The 22,101-nt window shown below is 49.0% G+C and overlaps 1 long non-coding RNA gene across 1 annotated transcript; it reads left to right on the top strand.

The window, feature by feature from the left end:
- The first annotated feature begins 16,086 nt into the window (after positions 1 to 16,086).
- Positions 16,087 to 20,878, top strand: LOC142268744 (uncharacterized). Its single transcript, XR_012734366.1, has 3 exons — positions 16,087 to 16,179; positions 17,639 to 17,799; positions 19,918 to 20,878. It is a non-coding gene; the product is annotated as an uncharacterized LOC142268744 (long non-coding RNA).
- The last annotated feature ends 1,223 nt before the right edge of the window (positions 20,879 to 22,101 follow it).

Here is a 22,101-nt window from a genome sequence, read left to right as displayed (position 1 = left end):
CTGAGAGTTGTAAAATTTTAGCTCAGCATACAGTTGTGCCAAAATTATGCCGATTTCTTTGTCGCTCCTAATTGGGAGACCCAGACAATTGGGTGTATAGCTATGCCTCCGGAGGCCACACAAAGTATTACACTAAAAGTGTAAAGCCCCTCCCCTTCAGCCTATACACCCCCCGTACTGCTACGGGCTCATCAGTTTTTATGCTTTGTGCGAAGGAGGTCAGACATCCACGCATAGCTCCACAGCTTAGTCAGCAGCAGCTGCTGACTATGTCGGATGGAAGAAAAGAGGGCCCATGACAGGGCCCCCAGCATGCTCCCTTCTCACCCCACTCTTGTCGGCGGTGTTGTTAAGGTTGAGGTATCCATTGCGGGTACGGAGGCTGGAGCCCACATGCTGCTTTCCTTCCCCATCCCTCAATTAGGGCTCTGGGTGAAGTGGGATCCCATCGGTCTCCAGGCACAGGAGACCGTGCTCCATCCACAGCTCCTGAGGACCATGCTGGATAGGAGCCGAGTATCGTTCAGGGACATGGCCCTGCTACTTGGAGGTACTCTGTGTCCCCGTGGGGACCGCGCACAGCAACACTCCAGCATTGCTGGGTGTGCTAGTGCACCGGGGACAGCAGCGCTGGCTGCATTTGTGCCACTATACACTTCAGCGTCGCTGAGTGTGTTTGTGTCTTTCTTCCCGCCCCCAGCCCTGCCAGTCAGGGGAAGGGCGGGACGCTGTACAGGTCGGCAGCACTGAGGGCTGGAGCATGCTTTGCATACTCCACCCCCCTCACTCTGCACAGTGGGGCACCAGTTCCTGCACTTTTCTGGGTCACGCCCACGGCTCCCTCCTCTCCCCAGGACGCTGGCAGCCATTCCTCTCAGCTCTGCTAACGCTGGAGAGGACAGACAAGCAGGCAGGAATTCTGGTGCCCACACAACCGCTTTGCGCAGGCGGTAAGCAGCACCTGTGGTGCTGGCCCCACTAGTGCAGAAGTGTATTTATAGTTTATATGATTATAGTCTATACTTTACACTGTAGGGTGCACTGTTGATTTGTGGCTATATACCCTCCTGTATTGCTCAGAGGAGACAACAGCATGTCGTCCACAAATAGCAAGGGTGCCAAGGCACTGACTTACTATGCTGCCTGTGCAGCATGTACGGCTATACTGCCGGCAGGTTCCACTGACCCTCATTGTGTGCAATGCTCGGCCCCTGTGGCACTTTCTCAGCCGGAGCCTCTGCTAGGGGTGGCCCAGGGAGAACCACCTGTTGACACTGTCCAGGTGACAGGGACGGAGTTTGCAGTTTTTACTGAAAGACTTTCTGAGACTATGGCTAAGATATTAGAAGCCTTGCAGTCCAGGCCGGCATCTCAAGCCAGGGGCACTGTGGAATCATTGTCTCCTGGTTCCCCTCAGTTGGAACAGCAATGTCTTCCCGGGGTGTCTCATGGATCCCAGGGTGAGGTCTCTGACACGGACCGCAGCCCCAGACCGATTAAGCGAGCTCGCTATGAAATTCCCTCGACATCATCACAATGTTCAGGGTCTCAGCGAGAGGACTCTCTGTATGATGAAGCGGAGGTAGCTGATCAGGATTCTGATCCTGAAGCCGCTCTCAACCTTGATACTCCTGATGGGGACGCCATAGTGAATGATCTTATTGCGTCCATCAATGAAATGTTGAATATTTCTCCCTCAGCTCCTCCAGTGGAGGAGTCAGCTTCTCAGCAGGAGAAATTCCGTTTCAGGTTTCCCAAGCGTACAAAGAGTATGTTTCTGGACCACTCTGACTTCAGAGAGGCAGTCCAGAAACACCGAGCTTATCCAGATAAGCGTTTTTCCAAGCGCCTTAAGGATACACGTTACCCTTTTACCCCTGACGTGGTCAAGGGCTGGACTCAGTGTCCCAAGGTGGATCCTCCAATCTCCAGACTGGCGGCTAGATCCATAGTTGCAGTGGAAGATGGAGCTTCACTCAAGGATGCCACTGACAGACAGATGGAGCTCTGGTTGAAATCCATCTATGAAGCTATCGGCGCGTCTTTTGCTCCAGCATTCGCAGCCGTATGGGCACTCCAAGCTATCTCAGCTGGTCAGGCGCAAATTGACGCACTCACACGTACGTCTGCGCCGCAGGTGGCGTCCATAACCTCTCAAACGTCGGCATTTGCGTCCTACGCTATTAATGCTGTCCTGGACTCTGCGACCCGTACGGCGGTTGCAGCCGTCAATTCGGTGGCAATACGCAGGGCCTTGTGGCTGCGGGAATGGAAGGCAGATTCGGCTTCCAAAAAGTGCTTAACTGGATTGCCATTTTCTGGCGACCGTTTGTTTGGTGAGAGATTGGATGAAATCATCAAACAATCCAAGGAAAAGGAAACATCCTTACCCCAGGCCAAACCAAAAACACCCCAACAGAGGACGGGACAGTCGAGGTTTCGGTCCTTTCGGGGTACGGGCAAGTCCCAATTCTCCTCGTCCAAAAGGCCTCAGAAGGATCAGAGGAACTCCGACGCATGGCGGTCTAAATCACGCCCTAAAAAGACCGCCGGAGGTGCCGCTACCAAGGCGGCTTCCTCATGACTTACGGCCTCCTCACACCGCATCCTCGGTCGGTGGCAGGCTCTCCCGCTTTTGCGACACCTGGCTGCCACAAGTAAAAGACCGTTGGGTGAGAGACATTTTGTCTCACGGTTACAGGATAGAGTTCAGCTCTCGTCCTCCGACTCGATTCTTCAGAACATCTCCGCCTCCCGAGCGAGCCGAGGCTCTTCTGCAGGCGGTGGGCATTCTGAAGGCAGAAGGAGTGGTGGTCCCGGTTCCTCTTCAGCAACAGGGTCACGGTTTCTACTCCAACCTGTTTGTGGTTCCAAAGAAGGACGGGTCCTTCCGTCCTGTTTTGGACCTAAAACTGCTCAACAAACACGTAAGGACCAGGCGGTTCCGGATGGGATCCCTCCGCTCCGTCATCGCCTCAATGTCCCAAGGAGATTTCCTAGCATCGATCGATATCAAGGATGCTTATCTCCACGTACCAATTGCTCCAGAGCATCAGCGCTTCTTGCGCTTCGCCATAGGAGACGAACACCTTCAGTTCGCGGCACTGCCGTTCGGCCTGGCGACAGCCCCAAGGGTTTTCACCAAGGTCATGGCTACAGTAGTTGCGGTCCTCCACTCTCAGGGTCACTCAGTGATACCTTACTTAGACGATCTGCTGGTCAAGGCACCCTCTCAAGAGGCATGCCAACACAGCCTCAACGTTACTCTGGAGATTCTCCAGAGTTTCGGGTGGATCATCAATTTTCCAAAGTCAAATCTGACACCGGTCCAATCACTGACATATCTTGGCATGGAGTTTCATACTCTTCCAGCGATAGTGAAGCTTCCGCTGGACAAACAGCGTTCACTACAGACAGGGGTACAATCTCTCCTTCAAGGTCGGTCACACCCCTTGAGGCGCCTCATGCACTTCCTGGGGAAGATGGTGGCAGCAATGGAAGCAGTCCCTTTCGCGCAGTTTCACCTGCGTCCTCTTCAATGGGACATCCTACGCAAGTGGGACAGGAGGCCGACGTCCCTAGACAGGAACGTCTCCCTCTCTCAAGCAACCAAAGCTTCCCTTCGGTGGTGGCTTCTTCCCACCTCATTATCGAAAGGAAAATCCTTCCTACCCCCATCCTGGGCGGTGGTCACGACGGACGCGAGCCTGTCAGGGTGGGGAGCAGTTTTTCTCCACCACAGGGCTCAGGGTACGTGGACTCAGCAAGAGTCCTCACTTCAGATCAATGTTCTGGAGATCAGGGCAGTGTATCTTGCCCTAAAAGCGTTCCAGCAGTGGCTGGAAGGCAAGCAGATCCGAATTCAGTCGACCAACTCCACAGCGGTGGCTTACATCAACCACCAAGGTGGGACACGCAGTCGGCAAGCCTTCCAGGAAGTCCGGAGGATTCTGCTGTGGGTGGAAGCCACAGCATCCACCATATCCGCAGTTCACATCCCGGGCGTAGAAAACTGGGAAGCAGACTTTCTCAGTCGCCAGGGCATGGACGCAGGGGAATGGTCCCTTCACCCGGACGTGTTTCAGGAGATCTGTTGCCGCTGGGGGATGCCGGACGTCGACCTAATGGCGTCACGGCACAACAACAAGGTCCCAACATTCATGGCTCGATCTCAAGATCACAGAGCTCTGGCGGCAGACGCCTTAGTTCAGGATTGGTCGCAGTTTCAGCTTCCTTATGTGTTTCCTCCTCTGGCTCTGTTGCCCAGAGTGTTACGCAAGATAAGGGCCGACTGCCGCCGCGCCATCCTCGTCGCTCCAGACTGGCCGAGGAGGTCGTGGTACCCGGATCTGTGGCATCTCACGGTCGGCCAACCGTGGGCACTGCCAGACCGACCAGATTTGCTATCTCAAGGGCCGTTTTTCCATCTGAATTCTGCGGCCCTCAACCTGACTGTGTGGCCATTGAGTCCTGGATCCTAGCGTCTTCAGGATTATCTCAAGAGGTCATTGCCACTATGAGACAGGCTAGGAAACCAACGTCCGCCAAGATTTCCTCCCTAAGGTGGTATCCCCTTTTCATCTCAATCAGGACATCTCCTTACCCTCGTTTTGTCCTCATCCAGTTCACCAATGTGAAAAGGATTTGCACTTGTTAGATCTGGTGAGAGCACTCAGACTCTACATTTCTCGTACGGCGCCCCTGCGCCGCTCCGATGCACTCTTTGTCCTTGTCGCTGGCCAGCGTAAAGGGACACAAGCTTCCAAATCAACCCTGGCTCGGTGGATCAAGGAACCAATTCTCGAAGCTTACCGTTCCTCGGGGCTTCCGGTTCCCTCAGGACTGAAGGCCCATTCTACCAGGGCCGTGGGAGCGTCCTGGGCCTTGCGACACCAGGCTACGGCTCAGCAGGTGTGTCAGGCAGCTACCTGGTCGAGCCTGCACACTTTCACGAAACACTATCAGGTGCATACCTATGCTTCGGCAGATGCCAGCCTAGGTAGGCGAGTCCTTCAGGCGGCAGTTGCCCACCTGTAGGACGGAGCCGTTACGGCTCTATTATGAGGTATTATTTACCCACCCAGGGACTGCTTTTGGACGTCCCAATTGTCTGGGTCTCCCAATTAGGAGCGACAAAGAAGAAGGGAATTTTGTTTACTTACCGTAAATTCCTTTTCTTCTAGCTCCAATTGGGAGACCCAGCACCCGCCCCTGTTTTTGTATACACATGTTGTTCATGTTAAATGGTTTCAGTTCTCAGATATTCCTTCGGATTGAATTTACTTTAAACCAGTTTATAATTTTTTCCTCCTTCTGGCTTTTGCACCAAAACTGATGAGCCCGTAGCAGTACGGGGGGTGTATAGGCTGAAGGGGAGGGGCTTTACACTTTTAGTGTAATACTTTGTGTGGCCTCCGGAGGCATAGCTATACACCCAATTGTCTGGGTCTCCCAATTGGAGCTAGAAGAAAAGGAATTTACGGTAAGTAAACAAAATTCCCTTCTTTTCAAAGCTTTTTACTCCAGAATACTGTTGTAACAAGTTTGAATCGGGCTCTGGATTTACACACAAATAGAACAAGGCATGTGAGGAAGCACACGGCTCTGGTAGGGAGAGCTTAGAGATAAGGTTAGGAGACCAGCTGGAAGATCTTGTCAGGCTGGTGATTTTATAACTATCTCTCAAAGTGAATCTGTCATTAGGTTTTTAACACTAATTTTAGAGTAGCATAACGTAGGGGCGGAGATCCTAATTTCAGCGATGTCACTTACTGGGTCATTGATTTTATCAAAACTGCACTAATCAGGGGGAGATTATCATTAGAGGACTACTTGGCGTGCTGCAGGTAGTTCAGCATATTCATGAGCTCTGTATAACTGCTAGATCTGCAGCAGAAAAAACATTGATTGTATCAAAATGACAGCAAACAGCTCAGGAAGTGACACATCGCTGGAATCAAGGTCTCTGACTCTACATTATTTTGCTCTCAGATGGGGATGCAAAAACCTGGTGACAGATTTCCTTTGAGGATGGTGGGTGGAGAGGTGAGCAGATAACTGCTGTATATAAATCAATGGAGTGAAAGGACTGGTATGTTAAGAGTTGACTCCAATTCTAGAATGTAACAACTGTGGACTCTCAGCCAGGCCGTGGAAACAAGCTGTGTGCTATAAAAGAGAATTCTCTCATTGCAGGAGAATGACTGCAGAAAGTAACTGCAAATTTGCTAATTTTCAAGCTTTTTAATTGAAGCAATTAAGTACACCCCCCTTTTAATATTGAGTCTGTCTGGGTTTACATGAAAAGACATAAAGATTTGCAGAAGATCTGTAGTTAATTCTCTCAGATTTTTGGTGCACCCTCCTTACCGAGTTCCTCCAAAACTGTGTACAAGTGTACCTAGAAGAATTTATGCTGCTTTTTAAGGCAAAAGTGAGGTCACAGAACAGTATGATTTATATATGGTTTTCTTCAGCGCTCTATTGGGAGACCCAGACGATTGGGGTATAGCTACTGCCCTCTGGAGGCCACACAAAGCACTACATTAAAAGTGCAAGGCCCCTCCCCCTCTGGCTATACCCCCCCCGTGGTATCACGGGTTCTCCAGTTTTAGCTTTGTGTGCGAAGGAGGTCAGACATTCCATGCATAGCTCCACAGATTTTAGTCAGCAGTAGCTGCTGACTATTTCGGATGGAAGAAAAGAGGACACATATAGTGTCCCCAGCATGCTCCCTTCTCACCCCTGGATGGTGTTGTAAGGTTGAGGTACCTATTGCTGGTACAGGGCTGGAGCCTGACATGCTGTTTTCCTTCCACATCCCCTGGAGGGCTCTGTGGAAGTGGGATCCTGCCGGCCTCTCAGCTCTGACGCCGGGCTCCATCCACAGACCCATTAGAACCTGATGGAGACGGAGCAGGAGTACGATCAGGGACAGGCCCTGCATCATACAGGTACTCTGTGTCCCCGGCAGGCACAGACACACTCCGGGCTGGCTGGGTGTTGTAGTGCGCCGGGGACCGCAACGTTGGAGTTCGTGTCCCTACAGATTACTGGGGGATTTTTTGTGTATGGGAACGCAGCGCCGACCCCCTCTGGACCGGGCGGCGCTGCTGTGACTTGTGGTGCGCCGGGGATCCGCCGTCCGCGCTTTTACGGCGGCGGCGGTTATAAATTGAGTCCCCGGCTTTTTGGGCCTAGGACGCCGGCAGCTCCGATTCGTTCCCGCCCCCACCCTGTCATTCAGGGTAGGGGAGAGACGCTGTTCGCTAGCAGCGACGAGGGCTGGAGCCTGATTTACATGCTCCAGCCCTCACATTAGGCACAGAGGGAAGCAGGCTTCCCGCTCTTAGCCAGGAACGCCCAGGGCCCGCCCCCCTTCTCTCTCAGGACGCCGGCAGCCATTACATGCATGTCTGGCTGGAGGAAGGACGCAAGGCTCTGGGAGACCTGGACTAGGAGCTATCTGGCGACCACACACCCGCTTTTTAAGCGGGCGGTAAGCGTTTTTTCTGTGCTGGTCCCTCTAGTGCCTCACGGTGTATCGGTGTACTGTGTAGGATATAGAGAGATTGTATTTCTTGCACTGTGAGGTCGCTTCTGGCTGCATATCCCAGGAAGCAACAACATGCCATCCTCAAAACGCAAGGCTGCCAAGGCTAGGGCTGTGTATACTGCGTGTGCTGCATGTGGGGCTAATCTACCAGCAGGCTCCGATGACCCCCATTGTGTGCAATGCTCCGACCCGGTGCTGCTTCGCCAGCCGGAGTCAGGAGAGGTAGTGACCCAGGCTGAGACGCTTGTAAGTTCTGCCCCGGTGACAGGGACAGACTTTGCAGTTTTTGCTGATAATATGTCTGTGTCTATGGCAAAAATCCTTGAAACCTTGCAATCTATGCATGGGGCTCAGTCTTTGGGCACGGCGAGGCCTCTGTCCTCAGGTCCCCCTCACTTGGAATTAATCCAGCCCACAGGGGGGTCCCCGGCTTCACAGGCCGAGGATTATGACTCAGATGATAGCCCCAGCCACCCTAAGCGAGCTCGCTGGGAAAGACCCTCGACGTCATCACACTGCTCAGGGTCTCAGCGCAATCAGTCTCCCTGTGATGTGTCTGATGAGAGTGATCAGGAATCCATTCCTGGAACCCCTCTCAACCTGGATACCCCTGATGGGGATGCCATGGTAAACGACCTTATCTCAGCCATCAATAGGCTGTTGGATATTTCTCCCCCAGCCCCTTCAGCAGAAGAGGCGGCTGCGGAGCAGGAGAAGTTTCGTTTCCTTTATCCCAAGCGTAAATTGAGTGCTTTGTTGGATCACTCTGACTTCAGAGAATCAATCCAGAAGCACGACGCTCACCCAGACAGGCGTTTCTCTAAACGATCTAAAGATACGCGTTTCCCTTTTCCCCCTGAGGTGGTCAAGCGCTGGACACAGTGTCCAAAGGTAGACCCCCCGATTTCCAAACTCGCAGCTAGGTCCATAGTTGCAGTGGAGGATGGCGCTTCACTTAAAGATGCCAATGACAGACAGATGGACCTTTGGTTAAAATCTGTCTATGAAGCTATCGGCGCGTCGTTTGCTCCGGCATTCGCAGCCGTATGGGCACTCCAGGCTATTTCAGCTGGCTTAGCAAAAGTGGATGCTATCATACATCCAGCAGTGCCGCAAGTGGCGCACCTTACCACGCAGATGTCGGCGTTTGCGTCTTACGCTATCAATGCGGTCCTAGAATCTACCAGCCGCACCTCAATGGCGTCCGCCAATTCGGTAGTTTTGCGCAGAGCCTTGTGGTTAAAGGACTGGAAGGCAGATGCTGGTTCCAAAAAATGTTTAACCAGTTTGCCTTTATCTAGAGACAGACTGTTTGGCGAGCCATTGGCTGATATCATTAAGCAGTCCAAGGGTAAAGACTCCTCTTTACCACAACCCAGAACAACCAAACCTCAGCAGAAAAAGTGGCAGCAGAGGTTTCAGTCCTTTCGAGGTTCGGGCAAGTCACCATTTACCTCGTCCAAAGGGACTCAGAGGACGCAAGGAAACTCAGATTCGTGGCGGGCTCACACGCGCCCCAAGAAAGCAAATGGAGGTACCGCTTCCAAAGCGGCTACCTCATGACTTCCAGCCCCCTCCCTCCGCATCACCGGTCGGGGGCAGGCTCTCCCGCTTTTCCGGCATTTGGATGTCACAGGTCAAAGACCGGTGGGTGACGGACATTTTGTCTCGCGGGTACAGAATCGAGTTCAATTCTCGTCCTCCAGCCCAGTTCTTCAGAACCTCCCCACATCCAGACCGAGCAGATGCTCTGCTGCAGGCGGTGGACTCCCTAAGAGCGGAAGGAGTGGTGATCCCAGTCCCTCCTCAGGAACAAGGGCAAGGGTTTTACTCCAATCTCTTTGTGGTTCCAAAAAAGGACGGCTCGTTCCGTCCTGTTCTGGACCTAAAACGGCTCAACAAACATGTGCACGCCAGGAAGTTCCGGATGGAAACCCTGCGTTCTGTCATTGCCTCAATGTCCAGAGGAGACTTCCTTGCCTCAATAGACATCAAAGATGCTTATCTCCACGTGCCAATTGCTACAGAACATCAACGTTTTCTACGTTTTGTGATAGGAGACGACCATTTTCAGTTCGTAGCTCTGCCATTTGGTCTGGCGACAGCCCCACGGGTCTTCACCAAGGTCATGGCGGCGGTGGTAGCAGTCTTGCACTCTCAGGGACACTCGGTGATCCCTTACCTAGACGATTTATTGGTCAAAGCTCCCTCTCAAGAGGCATGTCAGCACAGCCTGAATGCTACGCTGGAGACCCTACAGTCTTTCGGATGGATCATCAACTTTCCAAAGTCGATCCTATCACCGACTCAATCACTAACGTATCTTGGCATGGAGTTTCATACTCTAGCAGCGATAGTGAAGCTTCCGCTGATCAAGCAGCGGTCACTACAGACAGGGGTGCAATCTCTCCTGCAGGGCCAGTTGCATCCCTTGCGGCGCCTCATGCATTTCCTAGGGAAGATGGTGGCAGCCATGGAAGCAGTTCCCTTTGCGCAGTTTCATCTGCGCCCACTTCAATGGGACATTCTCCGCCAATGGGACGGGAAGTCAACGTCCCTGGACAGGAAAGTCTCGCTTTCCCAGACGGCCAAGGACTCTCTACAATGGTGGCTCCTTCCCACCTCATTGTCTCAGGGAAGATCCTTCCTGCCCCCATCCTGGGCAGTAGTCACGACAGATGCGAGTCTGTCAGGGTGGGGAGCAGTGTTTCTCCACCACAGGGCTCAGGGGACGTGGACTCCGCAGGAGTCCACCCTTCAGATCAATGTTCTGGAGATCAGGGCAGTGTATCTTGCTCTACTGGCCTTCCAGCAGTGGCTGGAAGGAAAGCAGATCCGAATCCAATCGGACAACTCCACAGCGGTGGCATACATCAACCACCAAGGAGGGACGCGCAGTCGGCAAGCCTTCCAAGAAGTCCGGCGCATTCTAATGTGGGTGGAGGACAGAGCATCCACCATATCCGCGGTTCACATCCCAGGCGTAGAAAACTGGGAAGCAGACTTCCTCAGTCGCCAGGGCATGGACGCAGGGGAATGGTCCCTTCACCCGGACGTGTTTCAGGAAATCTGTCGCCGCTGGGGAGTGCCGGACGTCGACCTAATGGCATCCCGGCACAACAACAAGGTCCCGGCATTCATGGCGAGGTCGCGCGATCAAAGAGCTCTGGCGGCAGACGCCTTGGTTCAAGGTTGGTCGCAGTTTCAGCTCCCATACGTGTTTCCGCCTCTGGCGCTCTTGCCCAGAGTGCTACGCAAGATCAGATCCGAGTGCAGCCGCATCATACTCGTCGCTCCAGACTGGCCGAGGAGGTCGTGGTATCCGGATCTGTGGCATCTCACGATCGGTCGACCGTGGTCACTGCCAGACCGACCAGACTTACTGTCCCAAGGGCCGTTTTTCCATCAGAATTCTGCGGCCCTGAACCTGACTGTGTGGCCATTGAGTCCTGGATCCTAGCATCTGCAGGATTATCTCAAGGAGTCGTTGCCACAATGAGACAAGCTAGAAAGTCGAATTCGGCTAAGATCTACCACAGAACGTGGAAGATTTTCTTATCCTGGTGCTCTGCTCAGGGAGTGTCTCCCTGGCCATTTGCATTGCCCAAGTTTCTTTCCTTCCTGCAATCGGGGTTAGAAAAGGGCTTGTCGCTCAGCTCCCTTAAAGGGCAAGTTTCGGCACTATCCGTGTTTTTTCAGAAGCGTCTAGCACGTCTTTCTAAGGTGCGCACGTTCCTACAGGGGGTCTGTCATATTGTGCCCCCGTACAAGCGGCCGTTAGATCCATGGGATCTGAACAGGGTACTAGTTACTCTCCAGAAGCCGCCCTTCGAGCCTCTGAAGGAAGTTTCCTTTTCTCGGCTGTCACAGAAAGTGGCGTTTCTTGTTGCGATCACATCGCTTCGGCGAGTGTCTGAGCTGGCAGCTCTGTCATCCAAGGCTCCCTTCCTGGTGTTCCACCAGGACAAGGTAGTGCTGCGCCCTATTCCGGAGTTCCTCCCTAAGGTCGTATCCTCTTTTCATCTTAATCAGGATATATCCTTGCCTTCTTTTTGTCCTCATCCGGTTCACCGGTATGAAAAGGACTTACGTTTGCTAGATCTGGTGAGAGCACTCAGAATCTACATTTCCCGCACGGCGCCCATGCGCCGTGCCGATGCACTTTTTGTCCTTGTCGCTGGTCCGCGCAAGGGGTTGCAGGCTTCTAAAGCCACCCTGGCTCGATGGATCAAAGAACCAATTCTAGAGGCCTACCGTTCTGCGGGGCTTCCGGTTCCTTCAGGGCTTAAAGCCCACTCAACCAGAGCCGTGGGTGCGTCCTGGGCATTACGTCACCAGGCTTCGGCTCAACAGGTGTGCCAGGCAGCTACCTGGTCCAGTCTGCACACTTTCACCAAGCATTATCAGGTGCATACCTATGCTTCGGCGGATGCCAGCTTAGGTAGAAGAGTCCTGCAGGCGGCAGTGACACCCCCGTAGGGGAGGGCTGTTTTGCAGCTCTAACATGAGGTATTTCTTTACCCACCCAGGGACAGCTTTTGGACGTCCCAATCGTCTGGGTCTCCCAATAGAGCGCTGAAGAAGGGAATTTTGTTACTTACCGTAAATTCCTTTTCTTCTAGCTCTTATTGGGAGACCCAGCACCCGCCCTGTTGTCCTTCGGGATGTTTTTTTGTTGTTTGCGGGTACACATGTTGTTCATGTTGAACGGTTTTTCAGTTCTCCGATGTTATTCGGAGTTAATTTGTTTAAACCAGTTATTGGCTTCCTCCTTCTTGCTTTGGCACTAAAACTGGAGAACCCGTGATACCACGGGGGGGGTATAGCCAGAGGGGGAGGGGCCTTGCACTTTTAATGTAGTGCTTTGTGTGGCCTCCAGAGGGCAGTAGCTATACCCCAATCGTCTGGGTCTCCCAATAAGAGCTAGAAGAAAAGGAATTTACGGTAAGTAACAAAATTCCCTTCTTGTCCCATATGAGGATGTGTATATGTAGAGCACAAAAGCAGGAGTTGACCATATACTACAGACACACTCCTGGCTTTTGCAGAGTTCAGAGAAACCTCAAACAAACCCATTTAAAGGGAACCTGTCACCAGGTTTTCGGCCTATAAGCGGCGGACACCACCAGTGGGCTCTTATATACACATTCTAACATGCTGTATATAAGAGCCCAGGCCGCTATGTAAAACATAAAAATCAATTTATAATACTTAACGGTCGCGCTGCAGTGGAGTTGGGTCATAAGGGCGTCTCCGTTGTCCGGTGCTGGCGCCTCCTCTTTCAGCCATCTTCGTCGTCCTTCTGAAGCCTGTGTGCATTATTCGTCCTATGTCATACACACTCGTCGGTCCCGCGCAGGCGCACTACAATAGTTTGATCTGCCCTGCTCAGGGCAGATCAAAGTGCGCCTGCGCAGGACCTCAATACCGGCGAGTGTGTATGACGTAGGACGCGTCATGCACCGCGGCTACAGAAGGACGACAAAGACGGCCATAAGAGCTGACACCGGAGAATGGAGACCCCCATCTGACTAGAATCCACCGCAGCGACCGTTAGGTAAGTATTATAAAGTGATTTTTACGTTCTACACAGCGGCCTGGGCTGTTATATACAGCATGTTAGAATGCTGTATAAAAGAGATCACTGGTGGTGGCCGCAGCTAATAGGCCCCAAATCTGGTGACAGGTTCCCTTTAACCCCTTAACGACCGCGGGCAGTAAAATTACGTCCTAGCGGTCATAACGTTACTGCCCGCGGTCTGCCGGCGGCAGCATGCCGCGATCGGCGCTCATCTCAGCTGATTTTCACAGCTGAGATGTGTGCCTGCTAGGCACGAGCAGAATCGTTATCTGCTCGTGCCGTTGAACCCCTTAAATAGCGCTGTCAATATGTGACAGCGCCATTATAAGCGCGATCGCGGTAAACTTTTACTTATCGCCCGATACCGGAAGTCACGTGACGCGATCACGTGACTTCCGGTAGTTGTCATGGTAGCACAGGGTCATGTGATGACTCCTGTACTGCACATGAATTGCTTTCACTTTCACTGTGCCCACGGACCAGTGAAAAAGAAAGTGAGCGTATCTGCTGTTTACAGCTGTGTAGTTGTGATCAGCAGATAGATCAGAGCGATCGGATTGCTGATCGCTATACCCCCTAGGGGGACTAGTAAAAAAAAAAAGTAAAAAAAAAAAAGTTTTAAAAAAAAAAAACCCTAAGGCTATGTGCGCACTTACCGGATTTTGCCGCGGATTTTTTGCGGTTTTGCTGCATTTTTCGCTGCAGAAAATGTTCATAACATCTCTGCAGTGAATCACCAGCAAAACCTATGGGAAAAAAAAAATCCTGTAAGCACTAGGCGGAATTTGACAGCTGCATGTTTTGCTGCGGGATTCCCGCAGCAAAAACAATTGCATGTCAATTCTTTTCCGCACGTCGCTGCGGGATTTCACTACATTGACTCCAATGTAATCGTGAAATCCCGCAGGGAATAACGCAGGCAGCAAATTCTGTGCGGTTCACTGCGTTTTCCTGCGTTTTTCCCTGCGGTATTTCGCGGTTTACCTCTGGTAATGTACATCGCTTGTCTGCGATTTTGCAAGGGAAGTGATGTCATTACAGGAAGAGGAAGCAAAGCAGAGCGTAAACACACACAGATCACAGACACAGACATAGAACACACATAGAAAGAAAACGGAAATATAGAAAACAAAGAACGTGGGCTCCGCTGTATATTTACCGTCCAGCCGAGGTAAGCACACAGCGGCGGCCCGGTATTCTCAGGCTGGGGAGGGCGGGGGGCAGGGTTAATGTCCCCTGCCTCACTCCCACCTCCCACAGCCGAGAATATCAGCCGCAGCTGCCCCGGGACTGTCGCATGCATTATGCGGCAGCACCGGCGTGTCCCCGGCTCTTCCTGCCGCCGTGTAGCAGTGGAAGTCAGGGTAATACAAGGGGTTAATGGTGGCGGATCGCCACCATTAACTCCAGGCTTGATCATGGCAGCGTCTGAGACAGCTGACATGATCAACCCGTAAGTAAAGTGAATAAAACACACAGAAAAATCCTTTATTTTAAATAAAACAAACAAGCCTCAACCCTTTTTATTAACCCCTCCCGAAACAAAGCTCCGACGTAATCCACAGGTCCTGCGCTGCTTACATCCAGCCGCGACTGTCACAGACACAGCACTGAATGAATGCAGCAGACAGCAGAGGTAATTACCGGTCATTTCCCACGGCCGGTAATGTGAACTCACTGCCGACCGTGGGAAATGCAGCGATCTGTCCTCTATCTATCTATCCCTCTATCTATCTATCTATCCATCTATCTATCTATCTATCCCTCTTTCTGTCTATCTATCCCTCTATCTATTCTTCTGTCTCTTTATCTATCTCAGAGGAGTGAAATGACTTTTTTTTTTTTTTTCTTCAATGTGCTTTATTGCATTGAATGCAATAAAGCACATCCCAACCCGCACGCAGCAAAACCGCGGCAATACCGCGAACAATACCGCGGTAAAACCGCAGCAAACCGCATGCGGTTTTCGGGTGCGGTTTGCCACGTTTTTTTACCGCGGGTGCGGTAATCTTTGAATACCTGCGGAATTTTCTTGAGAAAATTGCATTTTCCAGTGCGCACATAGCCTAAAAGTTCAAATCACCCCCCATTCGCCCCATTGAAAATTAAAGGGTTAAAAAAATAAAAAATATACACACATTTGGCATCACCGCGTTCAGAAACGCCCGATCAAAAAAAATCAGTTAATCTGATCAGTATACGGTGTAGCGGCAAAAAAATTCCAAACGCCAAAACGACGACTTTTTTTGTCGCCACAACTTTTGCGCAAAATGCAATAAGAGGCGATCAAAACGTAGCATCTGCGCAAAAATGGTACCGTTAAAAACATCAGCTCGAGACACAAAAAAATAAGCAGTCACTGAGCCATAGATCCCGAAAAATGAGAACGCTTTGGGTCACGGAATATGGCGTAAAACGTGCGCCACTTTTTTCGGACAAACTTCCGATTTTTTTTTTAACCCCTTATATAAAAGTAAACCTATACATGTTTGGTGTCTACGAACTCGCACTGACCTGAGGCATCACACCCACACATCATTTTTACCATATAGTGAACACAGTGAATAAAATATCTCAAAAACAATAGTGCTATCGCACTTTTTTTTTGCAATTTTTCTGCATTTGGATTTTTTTTTGCAGTTTTCCCGTACACTATATGGTAAAACTTATGGTTTCATTTAAAAGTACAGCTCGTTCCACAAAAAATGAGCCCTCACATGACCATATTGACTGAAAAATAAAAAAGTTACGTCTCAGAAAAAGAATGGTGAAAAAAAAAAAAAAAGCGAAAAATTGGCCGGTCGTGAAGGGGTTAATAGTAATTGTCCTGTTTTCAGAGGGGGGGGGGAGGGTCTTATTTTTTATACTGTTAACCCCAGGAAATGACTTTTCACACTTGAGATCTTTATCACTGCTGACACTTCTCTATGTCCTGTCACTTGCAGGATGATGTGGGCAGCGGGAGCTGTTGCTGCAATGTCCAGCATTACGTTTCCTGCAGTCAGTGCTTTGGTATCTCGGACCGCAGACGCCGACCAGCAAGGTAGGTGAACTGGACTAAACATGTGATGTCCTCTAAGGCCGCATTCACACACCAGTATTTTTCATCAGTATTTGTATGCCAAAACCAGGAGTGTGTACAAAACACAGAACAGTTGTCAATCTCTTAATTATTGTTTTCTCTAAGTTCCACTCCTGGCTTTGGCATACAAACACTGATGCAAAAATACTGTGATATTGTTTTGTTACTGTTGGAATAACTGGTTAATCATGCGTTGTTGATGTCTTCTGTGTCTGTATGACACTGAGTGACTCATAAGCTCCGTAATTAATGTACTTAAAGAGAACCATCCAGCAGGATTTTTATATATAAAGTAAAGCCAGTGCTATACTGGTGCTAGGATGCTGAATGTAAGCATAGCTTTTGTTCTGAGATTGGATGTTTTATTTCAGAAATATATGCAAGTAAAGTTCCAGCAATGCACTGCTACTTGATTGACAGGTGCAACAGGGGCGGGAATATGTGGGTGGGGTTTTACTATCTATTCCACCCCTGTCTGCTTCCTGGCTTCTGTAGATGTTAGACTGTATGAGCTGCATTTCAAACACACCCCTATCACGTGATAGAAATGACTCCTACCTGAAGGAGTGACCAGGCAGCAGACAGGGGCGGGAATAGATGGCAAAACCTGACCACATATTCCCACCACATATTTGCACCTGGTGAGCTGACGGTCACTTCCTGTCCATCCCAATGCGGATACGAGAAACCTGCAGTGATTTGGTGCGGGTCTCGCGTAACCTCACTTTATCCCTGTGACATAGGGCGCTGACACTGCTGGAACTGTGCCACCACCGGAGGTCAGAATAAGCTTTTTTTTATTTTAATTGGGCGATAAATGTGTAATGAAAAAGGGTTGTCCTAGTAGTGGACATCCCCTTTAAGTAGGAACTTGATTAACTCAAATGCAAAAACGTACAGTCCTGAACATGACCTTGGCCAAGCACCTGACATTGATAGGGATCAATATATGGGATTTCCCTTTTGGGGATAGAGGCCTTTTTAAAGCGGCTGGCCAATACTTTGTTATTGATTTACCTATTCTCATCTGTTAGTGTATGGAGAGGAAAAACACCACTCCATACATTTAGTAGCCGCACTCATATGAATGAATGGGAGCGCACCTGCAGCATCCAGCAGCGGCCACTAAACAGCCTACGGAGCAGAGTTTTGTCTGTACACGGCTGATGAGCTGATGGCAGTGGATTGGAGGGAGTGCCAGATGTCAGATCCTGACAGTCTGATATTAATGACTAGTGATGAGTGTAAGCACTGCCATTCTTATATGCTCGGTACTCATAACGAGCAGGTCAGATGCTCAGACGGGCTTGAGTACCAAGCCAAATGGAAGTCTATGGGAAACGTGAGCATTTTTCTGGAAAATCTTCTGGAATTAATGAGGATAAGGCATAAAATAACACCATTTTCCGTCTTTTTGTAGGTGTTGTCCAGGGTATGATTACAGGAATCCGTGGGCTGTGTAATGGCCTTGGACCTGCACTGTATGGTTTCATATTTTACATTTTTCACGTGGAACTAGATGAAAACCCAATAGGAGACTCTGAGCCGAGGGACAAGGTGACGACATCACATTCACAACAGGTACTTCTGTTCATACATTACAATTAATGAGCATTAAGATTACTATACTGCATATATAATTACACACCTTTCTTGATGCCATGTGATGGAGTAGGAAAGTTGTATGTTTCATTTGTAATCTCACATTTACAGGTTTTGTAAAATTATATAGCGCTATCATCTATTCCACAGCACTTTACAGAGATAATCAGCACTGTCCCCATTGAGACTCACAATCTAAGTTCCCTATCTGTATGTGTTTGGATTATCGTAGCATCCAGAGGAAACCCACGCAATCACAGGGAGAACATGAACGCCTTGTAGATATTGTCCTTGGTGGGATTAGAACCTAGAACCCCAGCGCTGCAAAACGGTGCTAATCACTGAATCACCGAGCTGCCCATATATTCTGCCAGGTCTGCTCATTTCACACGCAGTTATGAATGGGTTATTAGTACAGTTGGTAGGAATCCATTCCCATGACAGGATTCATCAGCCACAACATCTATGGCTGCTGGATGGGAGCTGTGAGAACCCCACGCATCCTCAGCTTTCTAGATTGGCTTCCGTGGTGCAATGTCACAGGCTAGCTAATCAAGAGACGCGGCTGCCGTCAGGTAAGAGGCGGTTCTCACGGACCCAGTTGAAATCCATAAAAGTGTGTCTCTACTTTTGCTAGGGGACACTGGATCCCTGTTATAAACTGCTTGTGAAACTAGATTGTCACATTGCATGTTCACATTCTTGGCCAGATTTGTCACCGTTGCATACATCTGAATGGGGTTTGCAATCATGCATCTGCTACAGAAGGAACCCAATTTATTTTTCATGAGACAATCCCATAGGACTGGCCATACAATCTAAAATGCAGTTTTAGAAGTGATCACAGAAGCTAAATATAACGGTGTTTACCTGGCTCTGGTTGAATGGAGCATGGTTTCCATACTTTAGCATTATCAGAGTGCAAACTGTCTCTTTTTGTATTTTGTCATGTTCAGTTATGCACCTGTTCACACGTCAGCTCGACGCGTGCAGTCAGTCTTTTTTGTCTATATTAAGAGGGTCATACCTTCTGACCGTGCACCCTTCCCCCCCCCAGTTGCCACAGGTAATCTCATTTTACATAGCAGGTTCCTACGTGCCCATACACAGGAGGTTTTTAACCCAGAGAGAGGCTTTAGCATAGCGTTAGGGACCCAGTTACGAGATATGCCGTGAAGGGGCAACTGGGCAGATATATGAATGGAGCATTGGTATCTATTGTTCAGTTTATGGGACTGAAGCCATATTGTTCGGTCTCTTAGATTTTGAATGGAGCGTTATTGAACATGCAAGACTACTTTTCCATTCATCAGGGACTTGGCAACTCTCTTCCCATGATAATCTGGGTCTGAGTAACACCTTCAGGAATAATGGCGGATAAGACCCGAGGAAGGCGTTCTGCCGAAACGCGTTGTCCTCACTGCTAGCCATTTTTATATGTCAGTATGAATTTGCCGGTGTACCTTTTGAACTTTTAAAGAATGGAATAAAAGGGTTTTTTTTTATATATATATATTTATCTACATTTTCCTTGGAGTCGGGGCTGGATGTTTTTTTGCTGCTTCTGCTTAGATTTTGAATGGAGCGTTATTGCACATGCAAGACTACGTCTCCATTCAACAGAGGGACTTAGCATCCCCCTATTCTCATGATAATCGGGGGTCTGAGTAATCAGATATGTAAGATGACAAATTTGTGTGCACCACAGGCTGTGGAGTCTGAGTCGGTGTTCATTTTGGTGGAGTCTGAGTCGCAGGTTTGGTTTACAGACTCCTCAGCCCTGGTGGACCAACCCTGTAAGTCCTTTGGAGTTTTCTTCTTTGTATCCACTTCTGGCTCTGTGTGACTCTAGTATAAGATCTGTGTGTATCTAATTTCTTCAAAACAAGCCAGTTTTGTTTTGGGTAAGTGTGTGATATTTAGTGATCGAGTTATGGTTTATTCTGCCCCTTATTCCATGACCTGGTGGTCACTGGATTCAGCGCAGCTACTCTTTAATTTTATTTGCTTGGTGGATGATTGTGACCTAAACAGAATGTAAAACTACTGTACTGAATGTCTCGCAGTCCTTAATCCAAGTTGTCTCTCTCCATGCAGAATTCGATCATCCCCGGGCCCCCGTTTCTCTTTGGAGCGTGCTCTGTGCTTCTTGCTCTCCTTGTGGCTTTGTTTATTCCGGAACACACCAATCTGAACGTTCGCAACAGCAACTGGAAAAAACATGGAACAGGACACAGTCATCCCCATAGTCCTCCAGCACCCGGCGAGGGCAAGGAACCTCTTTTGCAGGACACAAATGTATGACAAATGCCTAAAAGACAACTTCTGCTGCTCATGTAGTTGCATTCCACTCAGTTGTGAGCTGAGGCACCTGCAGGACCAATTGGTATGAAAGGTCAAATGAGAGTCCTCTCCACGCAAGGACCAATCTCTGGCCCCACATGACTATCCTGCTTCCTCTATTCGAGCAGGGCCAAATCTCCAGCCTTTTCTACTTACAGATTGCGAGGAAGTATGGAAGTAAATCTAGTCCATCTTCTGAGTGCCAGATTGTTGCAATTGAGGGGGAAATAAAAAGTCTGTATGTACAGATGTAAATGGTGCAGGTCGACGTAGAATAACAGCAGGTGAACCTGTTGGCGCGGCACTAGAGCTCCTCGAGGGGATCTCCAGCCAAAACTATTCTGCTGGGAACCATGTCTGCATAAGAGCTAGTAGCTGTGTGGCTTCCACGACCCAAGACTGCCAGGAGGGCAGACGGCCCGTGCGGGGAACGGCTACTAGCTTTTGATCGCACATGGTTCTTCAATCATGTAATGTAACTGTGTTTTCTCCAGCAATTTTTTTTTTTATTTTTTTTTTTTATAAAGACAGCCAAAGTACACGCATTTTAATTTGCTTACTGAGTTTCCTTAGCTGTTTTCTTTTTTGCTATTTGATACCATTGCAAGCATTTATTTTCCTCCCCCAACCTATTGTAAAGGTAGGTAATTAGCAAATCTTACATGTTTACAAAATGACACCACTTAGAGGTTACAGTGGAGCTGGTATTACCAGTCCGGGCGCTGTCCTGGCACAGTTTTGGAATCTAATTAAATGTTTTGCTGTGTAAACCACTAAGCCTTAACTGAAGCCCAAGTGAACTTGTAAGAGCAGAAAACGTCTTCTGCACGGCGTCGAGCGGGCGGTCATGTGGCACTCACGGTGCAGCAACAGCTGGCAAACGGTGCTTTCTAGTCAGCATAGAGGGGAGAATGAGGGAAATGCCGATACATTACTGTATTACTACAAGCGAGCACTAGAGATGTATTGTTTGACTGCAGCTATGTATTCACTGCTTCACCCTTTCTTATGGCAAATGGGTAAGAATTCGCATGCCAAAAAAAATGGATTGTGCCAATAGAAGGCATTGGAGAAAATGGTTTTTATGAGAGCACAATATTGGCTTTCAGCAATGCAGCTATTCCCATTATAAACATCCAAATAATATATCACAGCACTTACCCATCAAAACTGGCTCAAGTCTTAGCTTTCAAGCCTTCCTTTTATATCTTTTAGGCTGGACTCTCACAAGCATATAACTCGCAAGAGTATCGGAACACATCACCCAGCGTGGCTGGCTTCTCTGCTGCCAGGAGCGGGTCAGCCACATGTATTTCTATGCTGCTGACCTGCTCCTGTCCAGAGAGTGTGCGGCCATAACGGGTGATGCGTTCCGATACTCATCCGAGTTATACGCTCATGTGAGGGCACCCTTAAGCTTTCAATCACACATTACTTTAAAAACAGTACATAGATCACAGGCCAAGTTCAGTGCATACATTTATTACATGTGACTTGAGAAGTCCATGTCGCCTTTCGCTTCAGACACAAGATTCAGTCATACCATATTAAAAATAAATAAATTAAATAAAAAAAAATATAAATATATATATATATATATATATATATATATATATATATATATATATATATATACAGTCATATGAAAAAGTTTGGGCACCCCTATTAATGTTAACCTTTTTTCTTTATAACAATTTGGGTTTTTGCAGCAGCTATTTCAGTTTCATATTTCTAATAACTGATGGACTCAGTAATATTTCTGGATTGATATGAGGTTTATTGTACTAACAGAAAATGTGCAATCCGCATTTAAACAAAATTTGACCGGTGCAAAAGTATGGGCACCTCAACATAAAAGTGACATTAATATTTTGTAGATCCTCCTTTTGCAAAAATAACAGCCTCTAGTCGCTTCCTGTAGCTTTTAATGAGTTCCTG

The sequence above is a fragment of the Anomaloglossus baeobatrachus genome, unplaced genomic scaffold (assembly GCF_048569485.1).
Source record: "Anomaloglossus baeobatrachus isolate aAnoBae1 unplaced genomic scaffold, aAnoBae1.hap1 Scaffold_3095, whole genome shotgun sequence".
Classification (NCBI taxonomy): domain Eukaryota; kingdom Metazoa; phylum Chordata; class Amphibia; order Anura; family Aromobatidae; genus Anomaloglossus; species Anomaloglossus baeobatrachus.
Note: the sequence above shows the minus strand (reverse complement) of the source record. Positions and strands in the feature narration are given on the sequence as shown.